Source organism: Atta cephalotes, assembly GCF_000143395.1.
Source record: "Atta cephalotes unplaced genomic scaffold scaffold00007, whole genome shotgun sequence".
NCBI classification, from domain to species: domain Eukaryota; kingdom Metazoa; phylum Arthropoda; class Insecta; order Hymenoptera; family Formicidae; genus Atta; species Atta cephalotes.
This window is the reverse complement of record NW_012130071.1, coordinates 3,958,810-3,964,526: the sequence shown is the minus strand read 5'-3', so window position 1 is coordinate 3,964,526 and position 5,717 is coordinate 3,958,810.

The window sequence follows — 5,717 nt, the reverse complement described above, 5'->3', positions numbered from 1 at the left end:
TCTCTCTCTCTTCTCTCTCTCTCTCTCTCTCTCTCTCTCTCTCTCTCTCTTTGTTTCCTTCTTCTATTTTAATCCTAATTCTAATTCTTAAGATTTCCTTTAAATGATGCCAATTAAGCATTAAATTATTAAATTGCTTGTCAATTTAATTTGTGATATTACTATAATAGTTTAATTACGTTTCTAAGTCTGAAAAATCAATTCGGCGCGCAATTCAAAGAGATTACAAATGTGGTATAGATATACATGGAATTATTTAAAGCATTAAGATCCAGCTCCGACCATTACAGGCGTAATTTCTTACTTATTGTTTAATTCTTAATCCTATTATTTTTATATCTGCTCTTATTCATCGCGTTATTCTTCGCTTTCTTTTTGTTATTACAGTTTATTTTTTGTATTACTATTATTTTTATAAAATTTATATATTATTGTATCTTTTTTCTTTTTTTGTATATTTTCTTTATTTCACATTCTTTCTCTTTTGCTTACTTTTTTGTTTTTAGAAGGCTTGCTCTACAGCTATAAAAACGTTTTTATTTATTTCTCATTTTCTCTCTTTCTCTCTCTCGCGTGAAATTCGCAATTCTCACGAACATGTTATGAATACACGCAAGTGCTCAATGCTTTCACGATTAATCGTAATTCCCAGTGTTTTAATAAAATGTTTTAAATGTAAAATTTATATCATATAAAGCTTTCTCAGAAAAATTGTAATAAACATGTAAGTTAAAGTAGCTGCATTGAGCATTTTTACAGAATAATAATTTATATTGAAATATATCGTCGGTATCATTCTTACGATACGGACGATAGAAACAACCACTCATCCTATTTTCTACCGCACGATAATACAATACGTTCGTAAAGTAAGAAGCTGCACCATGCTCATATACCACGGACGACGTGACTTTATTCAAAGCGGATTCCGTCGTTTACTCGATACACAGGCCGTAGTAATATCGAGTTTGGATTTCGACTAACAAGAGACCGGTACGAAAAGGCGGCTGGCGAACGACGAGCCCGCGTAAACAATGCCATCGAGTAATTAGACGTGTACAAGACAATTCTTCTCCGACGAATGGAGAGTCGCGCGTCATGGTAGACGAGCCGTATTGTTTTACACGGGTTTAGGACGACAATTCGAAACCAAGAACGAAGACGCGCTCCCCTTTGTCTTACGTTGCGCCTTTGTGCATTCTGTGCAAATTTTCAGTTGAAACTCTTTTGTCAGCTCTGTACTCGCCCATTTTCGTTCAGCTCCGTTGGTTTCATGGCAGTAAAATACTTGTATTATTATTTAAAGTCTAAACGTGAGAAACGACCCGAATAAAAGTTGTATATTGTCAGAAACGATATTTTCATCTTCGAACGCTTCTTACACATTGCTTTTATAAAGCCCTTAAATCAATTTATGATATCAATTTAATGAGAGAGAAACAAAAAGTAGAGATAATTGATAAAACTGTAAACTATCTGTTTCAGTGTGTAAAATTATATGTCCTTATTAAAATAAAAAATTAAGAAATTTATTAAAAAAATAGAAACGTTAAGCTTTTAAGAGGATTATTAAATGTACAATAATAAATAACGAGAATTTCACGAATGCGTTGAGAATAACAGATCGCGTAACGAACGGCGACGATACATTTGACCTATCGCAAATTATTGGGGATCTCTGAAGTATTAGAGTAACCTCGCAGTGGTTACAGTCCGTGATTAGTCAGACGCGCGGAGCTAAGCCCAAGTCGTGTACACCTGAGTTCGATAATTTATAGCCAAGCCATTGTAACATTTCAGTACGTGATACTTTCAAGCTACGCGATTACCACATTCATAATTGAAAAAAGAGATTACGCCGCGCAATTAAAAAAATTATTGCGTATTGTGTATTAATAAAAAATGTTAAAATAAGAATAGGTTTGATATAAAAATTATTTTTTATGTTAGAGATTAGTCTTGTGAAATATAAAAAATAATTAATAATCATACATCGCATACGTTCGTTAGCGAATAGAACGGATTTAAAGCAACGTTTTAACGTCATAGCAATTAGAATATTCATAATAATTTTGTATATTCGTATTTATATCCTTATACGTCAAATACTTATTTAAATTATGTTTTGCGACTAATTTTAGAAACAAATGGAAGCCACAGGAAATTGCATAAGATTATTATATACTATGAATATTTTATGATATAACTACTTTAAATTTAATCTAAAATTCTACGGTTTCCGCAAAGTTTCCTTTCTAATGAGTTCATTTAAACGCATAAAATTCAAATCTTCCTAATGGCAAAACTTTTAGATGCACATAGCTGGAAATTAAACCATACTGCAGTCATGTGATAAATGTGTCCATAATCCGAATGCATCTCCGTTGCAATTCGAAGTAAAGAACATCTTGGCGTGATGAATTCTATGTCTGATCATATTTTCAATAAGTTATACTGTGTCTAAGATTAGTTGATGTCAACAATGTAACATGATCTTGTGTGAAAACCTTGTTATGCAGAAATTGAATTATTTCCGTTAAGTGCTGGCTGCAAGAATCCCGATAGAAAAAAAATTACTGATGCGTTTCGCATCGCCTTAATGAGATCTACGTAAATAAAGCAACATCGTATAAGGCATAAGCGTGTATGAATAAATAGTTTTTACTCGAGTATAGCGGTTGTAACTCTTGCGGCTTCCCTGCGTTGACGGAGCGGCGGCGTGGCGACGCACTTGCACAAGAAACTAATCTGCATTCGAAATTTCATTCTTGTCGAATGTGAAATGTAATTTCCGACGTGCTGACGTCGTCGTCGTACTACGCATGTCGGGCGTACGTTAATTTAAGAAATCTGGTTCCATCATTACGGAAGGTTGTGTTCGATTTTGCTTTGTTTCGTGTAAAATGTCCATTTACGCGTTCACTCGTAAATACAATTGTCTCTAGAGGAGCCAAAATGGGATACAGATTCGAGCGATTTAACTTCTCATCGTATGACCCTGTTTCAGGATGTTTTTTTCTTTATGGAAAGAGTAAAAGCGGCGTCCTTTCTTTTTCACTCTTGATTTTTTGCAGTTAGTGTAGTTGCTGATGGTAACTACTACAGGAAAATGTCAATTCGAGTGAGGCGTTTAGTATTAGTAACTTCTAAGTGACCAGTAAAAACGTACTAAAGCGCATTTATATGTACATGTTGGGAGTTATTTACCTTGGTAGGTCTTTTGGGGTTTCCGACGTTCCATAATTTCAGTGTATTAAATTAAATTGAGAAATGAAAGGAAAAAATAGCACCCGATACGTGACGTATCATTTTATCGCGAAAATAAAGGTGGTTGAAAATTTTAATTTAAATTGAAAGCATAAAATGGATCAATTTACATAAAATTCATTTTCTTCTTGAAGCTGAAACGTTCCGCTTTTATTTCGATGATTATTTAGATTGATTTAATTATAGGTCGTGGAAAATATATAAATATTTGCAAAATTATAGCAGTAAAAGGTATTAAACAAATTAATAAGAATAACATAAAGGTATATAAAGGTATAATAAAAAAGCTCGAGTATTATATTTAAATACTATCTATACATGTAATTCGAAGAATAAACACAAAATAATCTGTCAAAGGATTAATTCGAGTTTTGTGAAGCACTTCGGTGTGCAATTAAGTAATCCGAGTGGCTAATTTGATCGTCATTTCGCCGGCGTGTCGCGCTGACGAGAAAGCTCTGTGATCGCAATTTGTCCGTAAGCGCTTTCATCGCCGTCGTAAAGAAATCGTTCCTGTTGCCGCTCGTCCGACGGAAAGTTTCTTTTTCTAATGAAGAAAGGAGCCCGCCGACCAACTGCATCCGTTTTAACGAAGTCCGCTTGGGAAAAACTCTCATTTTCTGCGCATTTCCTCTCCCTCCCCTTCTGATTCAATACGCAACGCGAGGAATTGCAATGGAGCAAGTGTTTTTTAATTCGTTTCTTTCGTAAAAAAAAAAAGAGGAAAATAGTCATATATACCACGAACTCTTATTCAATTTGACAGGCCGCGAATAAACAGCGATCAAACACAGCTTCGCTAAAAGCTTTAATTAATTAACTTGTTTGTGCGCTGGGAATCAATCTGGAAGAACTTAAAGCTTTTGTTTTATTTAGAATCGCTATTAATCTCCTTTTATGCGGGATACTTTTCTTGTTTAATGGAAATTTGAAAGTTGTCTCTCTAACAAATTTTTTTCCATTAAGAGAACATAAATTTTATAAATAAATGAAGATTGCATTAACATAGTTACGGCAATTAACATTTAGCAGAGAATAAATGAAGAAAATAGAGTAATTAAAGAAAAAAGTTTCTTATATATAAATGTTCATGTCATCTAAAGTTTGATTTGCATAATTATTTTAAATTTACTGAATTTACATTTTTTAAAAAGATGTCTGCTAATAATGATTAATATAATTTATAAATAAATCAATGAATTAAGTATGAGAAATCCCAGTTATGATCAAAAATAGATGTTAGAATAATCTATATATATTTAAGTAATTTTTATCCTGAATATATGACTGTCTATTTTCAGTCTTGCAACACAATCAAACCGAAATAATAAATATTCCCTTCAAATTAAATTAAATCTTCAATTTGATACTATTAGCATCTTAAGGCTGAGTTGTTCCACCTTTCGGTAAACTTCAGCTCATTGCTTACTCTCTTATTTTCTTATATTTTATTCTTTTACTTTTTTGTTCATCCAATAAATAAATTACCACATAATTTATTTAAAAAACAATCGACCCTAAAACCTATAAAAAATATATTGCAAAAAAAATTATCTCAGCCAGGATAATCTGTATACATATTTTTGCACACATTATCAACATTTTAGAAAACCTTCATATTAGATAGTGTATTATATCCTATGCAATAGACATTATCCCCCTATCTTGGTAGAGGATTAAATGTTATCTTTCGTATCCCCGTCAGGTCACGAAGATGTCGCCACGTGGTCTTCCAAGACGAGACTTGGAGAAAGATGAATGAAGATTTGGGTAACGAACACGATGAGTAGGGACCCCAGCCCTCTTTCCGTTCTTATTATCAGTTACTGCTTTCAAGAGCAGGGCAGGCGGCTCATTTTAACTCCATCATGATAAAAAAAGCAATGACTGTGATATTGCTAGTATCGTAGCTACAGACGTTGATAAAAGATGAGAGGAGTATAATCTCCTCGCGCGTCTTCAGATTCATCGGCCTACGATGTGTCTCAATATTTTCTGTCTACTTCTGCCTCTCTTTTCTTCGCTGAGAAACAGTTTCGAGTACTTGGCGGTACGCACGAAATGCGAAATTCCTAAAGATTCCCTGTTTTTATCTTCTCCGCGTTTTCTTCAACGACCGGCAGTATGGCTGCGATAACTCGTCGCGGATAATCGCGCTCGCTCGTAACTGAAAATTAGTTTTTCAAGTCTGGATAGATATGACTATATTGTATAAATGGATCGAGAATCTATTATATCAACAATCGCTTAGGCGAGAAAAACAAAGAGAGTTCACTGATTATTTCTCTTTCATTCGTATCAGTACAACGACATTCGATGTACGATAGGACGTCCAATGATTTTTTTGTTATCTTTATTATTTTTTTTCAGAAAAAGATAATAGATGATAGATAACAGATATTAATGTCTTCTTGTATTTTTTAGATCTTGAACTTTAAATTAGTATATTT